The sequence below is a fragment of the Balaenoptera ricei genome, chromosome 11, assembly GCF_028023285.1.
Source record: "Balaenoptera ricei isolate mBalRic1 chromosome 11, mBalRic1.hap2, whole genome shotgun sequence".
NCBI lineage: Eukaryota > Metazoa > Chordata > Mammalia > Artiodactyla > Balaenopteridae > Balaenoptera > Balaenoptera ricei.
Window position 1 is genome coordinate 61,440,551 of NC_082649.1, and position 15,994 is coordinate 61,456,544.

Genomic DNA, 15,994 nt, shown 5'->3' on the forward strand with positions numbered 1-15,994 from the left:
CTGCATTGGCAGGCGGATTCTTAACCACTGTGCCACCAGGGAAGTCCCTAAAAGCTATTTTTAAATGGGCTTTCTTCCTGTTACCGATCAGAATCTGATTTAAAACAAGTATTTTCATAAAATAATGCTACTAATAGAAACAGCAAGAACTTTTAACATAGGAGTGTGGAGAAAGGTGTTTACTGAAAATTTTAAAGGTCAAAATACTGGTATTGTGCATCACAGCATTATACAAATGTATACGCTATACAAATGCCTATAGTCACTAGGCATTGTGCTCTAGAGTTCACGTTAAGTTGACTCAACTAGCTTTGTTGATATCCAGTTCTTAACACAGACATAATATTCCTTGAAAATATAACCAAGTTGAAGACTTACTCATGTTTTACTGTATAAGAGATTTTAGACAAATTGACAATTCACTTCTTTGTTAACTTCTTCTGAGAATTTTAGTTTCTATAATTCATTAATATGGCTAGACATGAGGATCCTTTACCCCAAAATTATACTGAGTTTTTGGTTTATAATTATGATATATTTAAGCAGAACTTCCTATTTTAAGTAACAAATAAAATTTAACCCTTAATTTAACTTTGACCTTTCTCCTGCAAATAATGGTTGAGATGACATGTTCTCAAGCCAATCTTTTAACTAGCAGTAATAAGATAAATAAGCTTTTCTAGAATTCAAAAGGTTCCCTGACTGATGCTTTCCCATCAAAACTGTTTGTAAGTATATTCCATGCAAACTTGATGGGGAAAAAAATATCACTAGCATTATATTATATCCACTGGAGGGCACTCAATGTGACCGAAGCATGCAATAACATGCCCTAACTCTATTCTCACTCAACTGCATCAAGTTTGAGGGAGACTTTGGGGATGGGGAATCTCTCTTAAAAGAAGAGATGCCCACAATTAACAAACTTACAAAGATAGTTAAACTCTAAAAAGGGTTCCTAATGTGATTGACTTTCTCTATTAAGAGCTTCTTTTTCCTTAGGGAGAAAGCAGATTAAATACATACTTCAAGGATACAGGGTTCAGGCCTCAACAGAAGTATCTAGATTTCAAACCTGGTCAAGCTCAGACTTGCGTAAAACACAAAAGCAGCATTCTTAAGTAAACAGAGGAAATAAAGAACTTTCTCCAGAGTTTAAGTGATGAAAAACTACACAAGTTAACTCCTACTCATTTTCAAGCAATACAAATAATATATTTTCCTTTCGTGAAACTTAAGTACTTATTTTAGCCTATTACTCTATCACACCACAATTAGAAAGGTATTACATAAACAATAGTCTGTTAAAGAATGAGAACTGATTCTGCAACTCAGTATCCTCTCAATGAGGGTACAAGAGGCAACAGCTACATGCTCTGGACTAATCAGCAAGCAGTAGCTCCTAGTCTATGTTTTACTATTTACTTTTATGGTATAAAAATGTTTTTAGTCAAGGTGTTTCAACTAAAGATACCGTATTCCCAACAAAAAGAGGGCTACACGAATACAACTAAGTTAACAGAACTAATGTTTTCACAATCAATGTCACAAGTCAACATGTAGCACGAAAGAGTTGCCAATACTTTTTATTAGAAGTTTGCCCTGCTCTAAATGCATTCATCCCTTCTGCCCTGGGTTGGCAATCAAGCACGCTTCCAACCAAGCTCAAAGTACAAACTTAAAATTTACCAGCTCCTCCTCTACAATTATTATCAGCAACTAGTAAACCATAAAAGAGAAATAAAAGCTTATTATAACTGGACCTATGTATATTGTTTCATTTCAATAACACAAAAGTTTCATTTAGCTGAAGATACTACATATACTCCATTTCTGTGGTTTTAAGTTCCCTGCTACTTATAACTATAAAAGACTGAGATTCAAACTTTTGAATTCTCCATGTTCCTAGTTTCAACAATACTTACACTCCTCTTTCCACCCCTCCCAACAATAAAAAAGGATATTTGCAGATAGTTTTCCTAAGGGCCAAATCTCAAAACACCCTTAGAGAAATTTGCCTACTTCATGTTTTCCCTTTCCCATTTGGGGAGGTGGAGGAGGGAAGTGTCTATGAAGACAAAAATACACTTCATTTATATGTATAATTTTTATTCTCTTCATCACTAGTAACAGTAGGAAGCTCAATTCAGTTTCAGTTTTAATATAGGAATCTACATTTTTCTACATAATTACCTTGGTAAAGGAAATAGACAACATTTCAAAAGAAAGAAAACTCTTGAACACTTACTGACACTTGAACACTGCTAAATGTTTTTTTTTTTTTTTAAGCCACCTTTTTTTTTTTTTAATTGGTTTTTCCTGAAAGCGATTTTAAATGACTGCTCTAGCCTCTGGGAGAATCTCAGGCCTAGAACTCCACAAGGACTCTAAGTTACATACTATACTAAACTTTCTAGTGCAGTTTTTTAATTTCCCCCTCAAGGACTTCAGACTTGAATAGTCTCAGCATTCCTTTAATCCTATAGAATAGTCTTCTGGAAGTTTTTCAAGTTACTGTTGCAATCACTTTAGGGCCTTGTACATGGCCTTCAGAACAAAGACTAGGTCAAAGTAATGAATACTGGGCGCAACTTAATCAAATTTTGTGAAAGGATATTCTCAAACCTTAATAGCACTTTTTTTTTTTAACCCAGAGATTTGTGGGTTTAAATGTAAAAGTAAAATAAATGTAGCAGCCGCCTTAGTTCAGACCGGGGCGGGGGGTGGGGGGGTGGGGAAGGGGAGCCTCCCAAGTAGAAGTTTATGTCACTTATTTAAGCAGATACTAAACAGTAGCATTATATAAATAACATTTCAAGCTATGTCCAATATTTCTTAGGACGAAGACAAGTTAACAGGAAGATAGCTGAAGGTACTGAATGTACACCAAGGGACAATAATGAAATGGCTTCCCAAGTTCCAGACAAAATACGTTATAACTTAGCGATCTGAAAAACAGCAGCCCAGACTTTATCAAAGGCTAGCCGTCTCTTCAAGTTGCTGTCTAGTCTAAGCCACCACTATTCACGACACAAAGCTCTCGTTTCACTAAAACCACTCCTCGATTTCCTTCTGCCGACCTCTGCATACCAGCAGGCCAGTCTCCCTTCATTCACCACTCACAAACTCGGGGGGGAGGGGAGACCACAGATGTCTGGAAGATACAAAGTAGGAGACAATGCTCCCTCCAACAGGGAACAGAAAACGAAGGAAACAACTACATCCGACTGCCAAAGCTTTCAAGTTTAGCGGATTCAGAAGCGGGCTGTGAGAACTGAACTTCGAAAGTCTCTGTTCCAAGTCCTCTCCCCAGACAAAACACGGAACGAAGTTGCAACGCTTGAATTTCCTTCGGGCAATTTCGTAGCGAGGGAAAAATTCACCCCGCTGGAAAGTGTTCTCAAAATCAAGTTTAGCTGCCATGAAACTATCTGAATAAAGAATTTACACGAACAAAATTCTCGAAGCAGTCAGAGGCTGAATCCCATGGGTCACTTGATAAGAGACAGTAAGCCAGTCGCCCTCGCCCTTATTTTTCCCAGGACCTCCCTTGCACGCCGCTTTCACCCACCTGCACCGTACAAGAAAATATAGGTGCAAGATATGGATTTTTATCTGTGCAAACCCTCCTGGCGCATCGCACCGTCTGCAATAATAGTTTGGATCCTCTAAGGTTTAAAGTTGCTTCGATTTAAACAAGCGCACTCACGCCGGCAGGGCGTTAAAAAAAAAAAAATACTAACGATCCTCTTAACAATACGTCCTTAAGCACGAAAGGGGGAACCTGGAGATGGGACCTCGGGTGGCGTCCCAGGCCCAGTGCCCGCACCCCAACTCCCCGCGGAGGCCGGGAAGGCGGAGTCCCCCGTCCCCACCCCGCCCCCCACCCCGGCGCATCCCGAGGCGCAGGGTCCCTCCCCCAAACTCAGCCGCGGCCGGAGCCCCGGACAGAAACCACAGCACCCCCCCACCCCGCCGGCCATCCGAGCTCCAGGACGCGCCCTCGCGGCGCCCCCTCCCCGAAAGCGGTGCCCCCCGGGCCCCCGAGGAGCGGCGCGACCGGAACCGGGCCAGGCCGCCGCCCTCCGTCCCCCGAGCGCGGCCCGCCTCCGCCGCCTCCCCGGCGTCCCCAGTCCGCAACCCCCGCTCCCCACCCGGGGCCTCCGGGCTGCGCTGGGCCCGGTTTCCAGCCGCCGCCGGGACCGCGCGCCCGCGACGAAGTTTGGCTCCGAAGCGGGAGCGGGAGCAGCCCCAGAAGGGTAAGGAAAGGAGCGCCCAAGCACCTCAGGGGAACAGGCTCCTCCCGCCGCGGGAGTCCGACCGTCCTCGGCCTGCAGTGGCGGCTCGACGGGGACCGGAGCTGCTCCTCGGACCTTCCTCGGTCTCCGCCTCCCCTCGCTCTCCGCTCCCGGGGCCGGGCTAACGCGGCTGCCACAGACCGAGAGGCTTAAAATGGCGCCGCACAAGGAGCTCTTATAAGTCGCGCAGGAGCCTCTGTATCCTGCCGCCAGCGGCGCAGCGCGGAGCGTTCCGCCGCGCGAGGACAAGGGGCGGGGCGCGGGGGGGCGGTGGAAAGTAGTCCCCGCGCCGCTGAGCAGCCCGCCGCCGTCCGCCCGCCCGGCGCAGGGGCGGGGCGCACGCGTTCTCTCCGGACGCTGTCCGGGGTAGAGGCCGGCTGCTGCCCCGCCGTGCGGGACCGGAGGGCGGCCCGCTAGGGCGCCGTGGTCCGAGTCGGGGAGGCCGGGGGCCCCCGCGAGCCGGGGTAGGCTGGGGGGAGGACGACGCTGGTACTCTCCGCTGTCCCGAGCCCGACGTCCCCGCCTCGCGCGTGCCCCGGGCCGTGAGAGCGGACGCGGGGCTGGCCGCGCGCTGCCCGCTGCTCGCGGGAGGCGGCATCGGGACCCAGGCCCTCCGGGGCCGAGCGGGCCAGGCGGCACAGGTCCCGGGAGGGCGGAAGTTCGGGGCCGGGGCCGCGCCGGCGGCGCGGGGAATGAGGTCGGGGCCCGCCCGCTCCGGGCGCTGCTGGGCGCCGCTGCCGCCCGGCTCCCGGTCAGGGGACCCCGGCGCGTTCGTGCTTCCGCCGTAGTTGCGGTCTGGGCCCCAGGCTGTTTGCAGGACTTGGCTCGCAGCCGAGCCAAGAGCCCCAGAGCCCCCCACGGTCCGGATCGTGGATCCCGCATCCCTACCGGCTGTTCACCCCGAATCTGGAAATGAAGTACCCGGCCGAGCCGCCAGTTCTCCCCACTCCCGAAGGCTGTGAACTCGCGTTAGGATAGGCGCCTAGCCCGCAATTCAACAAGTCCTGATGAGTCCCTACTGTGAACAAATGACTGATAGAAATGGACTAGCTCTAGAGCCCTGCCAACTAGGTTAATTCTTACAGATTCCATTTTCATCTGGTTCCACTTTGTTACTAAGTATCAATAGATTTTTGTGGTGGTGGCGAGGATTTTTCTTTGGAGGAGGTGCATTTATAGGGTATCACTTATTTGAGAAATCCAAGTATGTTGTTTATGGAAAGAGCTATTGATTAGGCAGCTTCTAATTTTTAAAAACGCATTTTCTATTCTTCAAAAACATTTTCGAATTCGTCTTAATAGGTTGAAGTTGGTTCTTCATTCACCTTGGAAATGTCTCCATTGTAATCCAGCAGGATTGGCATTTGTCAAAGCTGAAAGAATTATGATCGATTCACTTTCTCTAGTCTGTTGTTGTATGCTTATTTTTCCTCCAAAACAATGGAGAGAGTACCAAAAGCAACAAAGTTATCTTGAGGCTTTTATCTCTGTAATTAATGCATGCAAACAATAGGTCTTTATACATAGGTACAGGCAGGAAACCTTCTTACTCATTCACTCGTGGAGTAGGTTATGTAGTTTTAGGCATAGCTATGCTTCAGGGGCAACATGTTCTTTAAATAATTCAATTTTTCCCCCTATCTTAAAGATATTTTATTATATACCGTGGTAATGTTAACTGCTGTCTATCACCCTAGCATACGTGGGGCCCTGCAGTGGGAAAAGTCCGCAGACTAAGATGATGTTCAGTGAGATCCATTGTCTACAATGACTTTCTCATTTGTGTCTTTGCTAGCAGTTCTGTAGAATTAGGAGTAGAGGATGGTTGCAGTTAACCATCTGGTCATAATTTGAACAGATCGAAAGGAAAAAGATACTTCATCAAAGCAGTGTTTCTAATATAAACTCAAAAGTGTAAATGGCATTTTTTCAGGTACTGATCCCCAATTTTAATGTTTATATACAGAGTTAAAGAATATGCAGTTGATTTGATTAAAGTCATATATTTAAAATAAGATGACTAATAAATATCAGAGTAATTTTTTAACAGACGTTTCCTTTTTCTATGTTCAGTTTTGGTTTTGTTTTGCTGAATAAGGCACACTATTAAAACTGGTTAAGAAATATCTGCACCATTAGAACATCTAAAGGATAAAAACTCTTCTATATTTGTATTTCTCTATTTAGATGCCAAAATAATTGAAGCATTTTTCTATAATTTAGATATCTTAATCTAAATTTATAATTAACATTTAAAATCCCTAGTAATACTTTAAGCAAACACATGTTAGTAAAGGAAATGTAAAATTTGCAACAATGCAGCAAGCTATTTTTCCCATCACATCTAAGTGTACTGAAGAATTACTGGGTGACTAGCACTAAGACGAATTAGTTGAATTTAACAAATTGCTCAGAATTTTTATTTGCTTATCCCCAAGATAGAAATTGTTCCAACTGCCTCACCAAAAATATGAGATGAATAACTTCTCTGAAATGAAGACAAATATTAACATTAAACCAACAAGAAATACAAGCATCAAAATACCTGATGAGTTGGTGAAATAAGTGATTTTGTAAAAATGATTTTTAAAAGTTGACCTTGGGCAATACATTTCATAAAAAACACTTGGTTATCTTTTTTACACCTTTTCCTTCTAGAGCCAGCCACTTGGGTTTGACGTGAATTAATCCATTTTGTGAAACTGCAGAGGACAAATGGTTCTAAATTTCAGGCTGTGTTCCTGGAAACCAAAAGTGTCTCCAGCTGGTTTAACCGAGGAAGTATTACCTGTCATGATTTCAGACCACTGGCACATCCAGCAGTGGTTTCATGGAGCCTGAAGGTACAGCGTCACTTCACTAAAACACATACTTTTGAATCACCTTTAGGCAAAGACATAAATGCCCAGATTGTTTTTGCACTTCCGACAGAAACATTAATCAAGGCAGCATTGCAAAGAAGGCCCGTTCGTTCCCTTTTGGGACAGTTAACTCTATCAAATCCACTAATTAAACATTGATTGAACGCTAAGACAATGAGCTTCCTTTAGAGAGAAATGGATGCCTGGGTTCCTTTTGATGAGGACCCTTAAATGAATGTGTAATTGTAATTGTAAAGAAGCCCTCCTTGAAAAGAAACAGAAACAGTAGAAAACAGTGAAACGAGGGTGTGGTCTCTTCTGGACAATCTGAATCTCCTTGGGAAGAATCCTCCCCCAGCAGAAAGGTAAGACTAAATAATATTCCATGCATTTATAAACAATAACTCCCGACTGTCTAAGAAGGCTCGTTCAAAAATATTTCTTTTCAACAACCTGCAAACACTGGACAAAAATCAGCATCAGCTTTTCATTTAGCAGTTCATCAAGTGGGCTGTTTATGGATTGGGGCTTTTGATTTGCAATCCATCATGTCAGGGTTCAGTGTTATCTTTTGATTTCTTTCCAGCTGAACAGACTAAGTAGTTGTAAATACCTCTTGTCAGACTACATGGTTGGCTATTCTTACACACAGAAGTCATCTAGGAACCCACTGGGCAAATTCGGCGGAGAGCCACTATGGAAAGCTTGCATCTGGTGTGCACTGCGGCACGAGGGGGGGCAGTGAAGGTGGTGGGAGGCGATGTCCATGGTGGTGGCGGCGGCAGCAGCAGTGGTAGTTATGTTCATGGCCGCTTCAGCTATGCCAGGAACACTTTTCGTGCTTGGAGTTATGTGTTCTCCAGGCCTTCATTGGCTTGACACAAGAGTCTCTGCCATACTAAGGAAGTACATTTTAATGGCTACCATAGAAAGTGTAAGGAGAAGCAATGGAGACATCGTCCATCATATTCAAAGAGCACAAAGGTATATGTTTCTCAATGTTTCTAAGAACTAAGACAAATACCGCTGCATTGCTAAGAAATCATGCTTTGGAGACATACCTCCCCCAAACATACACACACACACACACAAACACAAACACACACACACACACACACACACCTCTCTATTAAAAATTTCAAAATGGTTGCAGATACTTCATTCACAAGAAGGTTAAAGGCGTTTCCCATCGAAAGAAGGATTAACTTACCGGAGGATTCTGGGACTGCAGATGTATACTGCGACAAAATCCTAAATTCATCGAAAAAAATCATTTCTGGACTCCAGCTACTAAAAATAATAGAATTATAGTAAATCATGGATAAGATTAAAACAAGCCATTTTCACATTCCAAAGTGTTCAGGAAAAAAAAAATGATTCTTTTCTTTTAACTCCTTTCTTAAACAATGCAAATTTTAAAGTAGCTTTTTCTTTCCAGAGCACGCAGCGCCATGAAATCGATAATTTTTGATCTTTCGGTTAGTAGGCAACATGGTGAGCTATTGCAGGGACTGCAGGCAGCAGACATGTTCTTGTCAGCTAAAAATTTTCATATTGTTTTTGAATCCATTGAGATTTGTAGATGTGATACCACCGGTTTTTTGTTTTAGCTTGCACTAGGCTATAGGGACACAAACCCTCAGTTTATCGACATATCCAGGTCTATTGCTTTATATATATTAAAAACAGGGAGTCTTACTGGATCTTAAACAAAAAATTATGTAAAAGGAGTGGCTGGTGTGATTATAATCCCATCATGCAGGGTCCACGGTTCCCATTTAGTGAAATTTCGCAGAGGGCAACTTCTTAAGAACATCCCTGCTGTGCAGAGTGAAAAGCATGAACAAACCAAAGACAGAATTCATCTGTGTTTATATTTTACAAACAATGAAAAACCTACTCTTTGTATGCCTTTTTTCCCCCACCTTATTATTTCATGAAAACTGCAGCATTTTCCCCGCCCCCATCCAAACACTCACCACCCCAGCACTGCAGTATTCCGTCCCTCTGTTGCTTCTCCTTCGTCTTCTTTTTCGCTTTCACAAATTCTGCACGCGCCATCTTTGTGTGGGGTGATTCTTTGCTAATTTCAGTTACCCATTCTCTCACAAATCGGTTCAGAAATAGAAAATTATAGTGTGCTTTGGGGCTTAATTTGCCTAAATTTCTTCCAGCCTTCCCTTCTGACACAGAAACATGGAAACAACAGGGGGGGGGGGGGCAAAAAAAGAGATATTTCTATTATTGCCATAACCTGTTGTATACAGTGGTGATAAAAATTATTATTAACATAATAGCAACAGCTGCAGCCTAAATAGAAGCTATGAGATAATTAATGTGCTACAACAAATTAATTTGCTGCAGGTGCCTCTGCTGTGAACTGAGTAACCCATGCCATATAAAGTCTAAATAAAATGATGAGTCCCCCCACATGCTAAAAGAATACGGAGCAAAATGTCTTGTTCAGTAAATATTATGCGTGCCTATTGTAAAAAAAAAAAAAAAAAAATCCTCCCCAGCCCCTTCCCCCCTGTCCCCCACCAACCTATCTCAAATGGTTTAGTCATCAGTGGATAACAGTGGAGTTGGATCGGGTGTTTATGTGTATGAGTGTGTATGTACACAGGTGGAGGGTATAGCTTTCTTAAACATATGGAAGTTTGATGCTGGATCTTAGCTGGAAAACGTATGGAACAGCTATAGATTTCTTTTTAAAAATCAGCTCTATTGGTTTTAAAACAAAAATTAGTGTATTCATGTGTATAGCCAGAAGGAAAATAACAGTGTTGAGCTGTAGCCCATCTTTTAAAGATAATTAATCTTTTAAAAAAATCACCTCTCTTACAAAAAAAGGAAATGTGTTTGTAGTGTGGCACTCTTCATTGATGTGAAAGAGAGACTTTTTCTTTACTCTCACTTGCTGTCAAGTTGAGTGTTTATAGAGAATGATTGCTGGTTATATCACAAGTGTGTTCCAGAAATACACCGCATCAGACAGGGCAGCATGGACAGGGCCTGGGGAAGGTCACAGTGCCAGAAGCAAATGTCCATTGTCCGTTTTGCACCACTCAGCAAAAAATAACTTTGAGCCTAGAAAAGTGGAGGAACATATAGATTGATTTTTTTAACTACTTGACAAAAAAAAAAAAAATTCTCTTAGAGTAGGGATATAGTCATTTCTGAGTTTTCTCCCAATAATGCTACCGAAGGAAATGACATTTCTGTTTTCATTGCAGCCTTAGTTTGTTGTTTGTGTAGAAGTCAAAAAATATAAATTTTATCATTGATCTAAATTTTCAAGGTTATTGGTTATTCAAATTTACTTTCTTGGATGATCTTAAATTTTAATTCTAAATCTTACAATAAATTAGATCTCTAGTTTCTTAAACAATGCATAGATTTTTTAAAATAGCATTTTGATTTAACTTTGCAGAAATTTTATTTCTAGGAGAGGATATAAAATTATTCAAACAGAACACTGTTCCGGCTACATCCAGAAGGGACACTGCATTTGCACGGGTTTTCGTTTAAATATATTTTACTTCACATATTCTTTCAGTGGACAGAAATGCTCTGAGTTACCACCATTCTCTAGACGAAATTACCGTGTATTTGTCACACCATTTCTCATGCAGTGACGGACATGCATTTTACTCCATCTTTCTTTTGTTTATGCTAAAGCTTTTTCTTCATAATCCACTTTCAAATCTGCCCATATTTTGAACTTATGATTATAGACTCTGAATTAGGGGGGGAAAGAAATAGAAACAAAGACTGTATTGTTTTTCTCATAAAAAGAGGAGAAACAGCCAATTCTTTGATAAAAATGAGAAAACTTGATAAGTATGGAATATATCCATCTCCTCTGGGATTTTCCAGTTAATTTTGATGTTAGTCGACTGTGTTGTTCCACACAAATGGAACTCTGTGAAATCATATAGTTCTATGAATATGAAATCAATTAGAGAAAGAAAAAATGCTTTAATTTCTGTTGCTTTAAGGGATCATCCATTCAAAATATTTTCCTTTCCCTATAAACTGTATTAGAATCTAAGCTATAAGAAATCAAGACTGTAAGTGTCTAACATACATATTCCTCTTTCCTGTGAATGTTCTCTTTTCATAGCACCATGATCCCAAATCTCTCAACCTTTCCTCATAAGACTTAGTTTTCAGAACCCTTATTCTTACATTATCAGAACAAGGGACATTGTGCAAGTTCTAAATAGTAAAAAATGATTGTTGTAAACCAGCTTGCTTTGGGGTGGTTTGTTACACAGGAAAAGTTAACTAATATAGCTAAGATGATGCAACTTTTGCCTTGTTTTTAATAATCACATCATACCGCAGGTTTATCCTGAGCTTGTTGTCTTCTAAAACAAAAATGTCTAAAGATTTTAAATTATGCAGTCTGGTTAGTAAAAAAATTTCGAGTATATGCTCTCTAGATGTCTATTTATTTAAATCATATACAGGTACTACTGTCAATACATATATTAAATATCAGTGAAGCTTGGCTTCTTTTTTTTAAGATAAAAAGTCAGTATAGGAGTTGCAGTATTTTATTTCCTCATGCCAATAGATCCTTCTGGGCACCTTTTGGGTTATATTCACACTATTCAGGACCACTCTTCTAAAACTCTGAAATCTTTCACAAAATCTGCCTTAAAGCATTGTTCATCTATTCTGAATGTGTGCAATTTGTTTTTTAAAACTAAACTCAGCTTTATTTATGATACTTGCTGATTGTTGCAGAACCCTTTTGGAAATTACACATTGATCTTTTCTATTAACTGAGTTTAAATAAACCCCCTTTGGTAAAAAAAAAAACCCCACCATTTGTGTTTCTAGCAAATGTACCTAGAATATATACTGGTTTGTGGGGTCTCTTGCGTCACCATTTTCTCTTGGTATTTAACTCTTTTGTGTATGTGGATATGTATCCCATTTCTTTCTTTAACTATGTTTTAAGAAGGGGGTGTTGGGGACTTCCCTGCTGGTCCAGTGGTAAAGAATCCACCTTGCAATGCAGGGGACGCGGGTTCCATCCCTGGTCAGGGAACTAAGATCCCACATGCCATGGGGCAACTAAGCCCAAGCGCCACAACTACTGAACTCACATGCCTCAACGAGAGAGCCCGTGTGCCGCAAACTACAGAGCCCATGTGCTCTGCAGCCTCTGCACCACAACTAGAGAAGAGAAAACCCGCGTACCACAACTAGAGAGAAGCCCGTGCCACAATGAAAGATCCCGCGTGCCACAACCAAGACCCGACACAGCCAAAAATAAATAAATAAAAGAAGGGGGTGTTAATGACATTTTCAACAAAGAGGATGAGGATGCCTTTTCAATGTCAAAAGATTCTGAGATACCTCACATGATAGTAACTGTACTTTTAGTATCTGTTGATTAAGAATCTGCATGGTGACAAAAAGCTACTATAAAATCAGTAAGGCTTTTAAACAAATTTATGTTTTATTAATCACTGTGGAATCTACATGAATGTGAATACTAATCACAAACATATGTGGAAGACTCATTTTTCAGTGCACAGACGATTCTTCATGACCTTCTGGGGTATTCGGGCCCTTGCTTAACTTGGTAATGAGAAAGCCACTGCAGGAATGAAAACAGGAAACACAAATCCCACTCTGTGGTGCACTACTCCGTTGACCTGGACAGACTCTTTAACCTCTCTGAGTCCTGGCATCCCCTCTGTAGTGGAAGAAACAGCAGTGGTGGTGGGAGTCACAGTAATCCAAGTGGTGACGTCCATTTGCTCAGGTTATAAGCTAGACACACAGAGCTGGAATTTGAACTCTGTACTGTCCATTAGCTGTGGGTGGCTATTTAAATTTAAATGAATTAAAGTTAAAATAAAATAAATTAAATTTTAATTCCTCAGTCTCATTAGCACATTTCAAGCACTCAGTAGCCACATTTGGCTACCATATTGCACAGCATGGATAGAGAGCCATCATCGGTTCCATTGGGCACTGCTGAACAAGACTGTCCAACTGCAAAGGCTGTACTTTTGCCACTGGATTTAAATCTTCCTTACTCATACATTCCTTTACTTTTCCATCCATTTAGCAAACATTTACTGAATACCTACTACATGCCAGGCACCATGTTGAACACTGGGGAGTTATCTCACTGTGTTGTTGTCAAGGGCAAATGTATAGACATAAAAGAGCTTTTTAAGCTATGAAGTTTTAGATGAAAGTGAGATACTTGTAGGTTGTAGTTGCTATAATAGTAGGACTCCGCTTCATTGAGGGCAGGGTCTATGTTACTCTTCTTGGAATCCTCTCCTCCCTCCCCCACCCCACCTCCAGCACGTACCCATCAGATGTGAATGCATAGCCTCCCATTATAGTGCATATGTGTCAGTTTGTATCCATCCACTTTCTGAACCCTTTTCCTAAATTAGGGGAATTCATCAGGTAGCGTATGGGCCCTGGAGCTGGATCACGGGCATGATGCCTCAGCTCAGCCAATCAGATTCTCTGCTTGGGACTTTGAAACTAGAGCACATGACATGAAGAAGCAGGTTTAATTATTTCAGTGACTGCAGCAGTAATGTCCACTTCCTACGCAACTGTCACTTTACTGGATCTGCGATGGTTAATCTTAAAAGCAACTTTATTTTGTCCACCCCAACCTGACACCCCCTTAAGCTTCCTTCTTAGGGGTGGTCCCACCATCACCACTGGATGCCACGTGAAATGAATGTCCATGACTTTCCTGGTCTTTGTCAGCTAACAAAGTTTTCTGGTCACTAAGTTGCAAAACACGGTCTCAATTTAACACTTCTATCTTCAGTTGAAGGTAAAAATTCTCCCCCCGTCCCAGCTAGGGCTGCGAGGAGGGCGGCTTGACTCCTTCCTCTCACCATCATGTCCTCCCCGCCGCCCAGCTGCTGTTTTTGACCCTTCTGGGGTTGCGGCCATGAGGAAAGGTAAGAGGAATGTAGTACTTCTCAACAGACTGGTTCCTGTTGTCAACTGGCTTTTGCCCTCTGGGTCCGGCCAGTGATTAAAGGTGGCCCTGTTGTGGACATTTCTGTGGGCTCTCGGGCAGCTCCCCTGCCAGAACACTCTGCCACTCCCTTGGGTACGGAGTGACTCTACGGCAGCCCCTCTGACATTCTCTTCAAGGATCTGCCTCCAACCTCGAGCTCTCATCCCTTTCACGTCCTCACTATGCTCAGTTCTGGGTCATCTGCTTTGACATTTCTGCCTGGTGACCTGCTCCATACCTTACTCTGACATCGAAAAATTGTCATACCTTTGTGGCTCACTTGAACCTTCTGGCCTGACTTCCTGCTCCCCTAGGGACAGCAGTGGGGGCGATGGCAACGGTGACCTCATCCGATGGTTCTGTGGGTATTGTTTCCTCACCTCCTTGGGCTTCAGCTTTTATTTTGAGCCTGTTGCTTCTACCTTCCTGGTGATTCTGTGAACTATCCAATAGCCTTTCAATACGTTCTTTTTCAGCTTTAGCCAGCCAGTCATTTTCTATTCCTTAAGTTCAACACCTGCTCTGATAAGCGTTTCCATTGTAATGTGTTTTTTTTAATAAATTTATTTGTTTATTTTTGGCTGCGTTGGGTCTTCGTTGCTGCACGCGGGCTTTCTCTAGTTGCAGAGAGCGGGGCGGGTGGGGGGGCACTCTTCCTTGCGGAGCGCGGGCTTCACATTGCGGTGGCTTCTCTTTTTTTTTTTTTTTTTTTTTGAGAGCTGAATGACAATTTATTATACAGTTAATACAGTGTAAACTTACAGTTATATTCTTAGCTTCTTCTTATCAATAAGGTGAAGATCAATACAGAGATTTGGTCTGAATCCTTAAATTCTCTGATTGTGAGGTTTGTTAAGTCACCTCTTGGGACCTGCTGTGTTCTAATTATGACGTGATATTAGCTTGTCAGTATGAGGGCAGTATTGCCCCCTCCTCAATTTCCCAGAAAACAAAACAATGTTCATAACTATATTTGCAGGAACTGTCAAAAGTATCTGAATTCATTACCTACATAGAAAACATAAGTTCCAGTTAGACTATCCTGCAGCAGCGTAATAGCACATTTTTCGTTGTCTAATGGCTACTGAATGGTTGACTTTTGTAGATGTTTCAGGTGGGTTTTTTAAAATTTATTTTTTATTTTATTTATTTTTGTCTGCATCGGGTCTGCGTTGCTGCATGCGGGCTTTCTCTAGTTGCAGTGATTGGGGTGGGGGGGGCGGGGGCGGGGGGTGCTACTCTTAGTTGCCATGCGCGGGCTTCTCATTGAGGCGGCTTTTCTTTGGTGCGGAGCGCAGGCTCTAGAGCGCAGGCTCAGTAGTTGTGGCGCCCGGGCTTAGTTGCTCCGCAGCATGTGGGATCTTCCCCGACCAGGGCTCGAACACTAGTCCCCGGCGTTGACAGGCAGATTCTTAACCCCTGTGCCACCAGGGAAGCCCCGTTGTAGGTGTTTTTGAAAAAAATATGTATGCCCTATTTGTTGTGATGTGCAATTTTATACGTATCCATTAATTTAAGCTTAATTGTGCACTTATGTCCTCTATAGCCTTATAATATTTTAGCTACTTCATTTAGAATTATAAATGTAATATTTACTCATTGACACCCTAAAATGTGTCAGGTCCCATGCCAGGCTCTGAGGATTCAGTCCTGAGCAGTACACAGCTCCTGTCCTCACAGAGCTCACAGTAGATGACAAATGTCTCAGTGAATGAGGATATAAGACCTGCAATGGCGGTGGCTTCTCTTGTTGCAGAGCACGGGCTCTAGGCGCGCGGGCTTCAGTAGTTGTGGCTCGCGGGCTCTAGAGC

General features: G+C 42.5%; 1 protein-coding gene across 4 annotated transcripts in view; it reads right to left on the reverse strand.

Annotated features, from left to right (window-relative positions):
* The window catches only part of CTNNB1 (catenin beta 1), a 42,633-nt gene extending 38,164 nt beyond the window's left edge, over positions 1-4,469 (reverse strand). For all 4 annotated transcript variants that reach the window (XM_059939370.1, XM_059939369.1, XM_059939368.1 and 1 more), the window contains exon 1: positions 4,284-4,469. The gene's annotated coding sequence lies outside the window, so the exon portion shown is untranslated. The remainder of the gene's footprint in view (positions 1-4,283) is intronic.
* Positions 4,470-15,994: the final 11,525 nt, after the last annotated feature.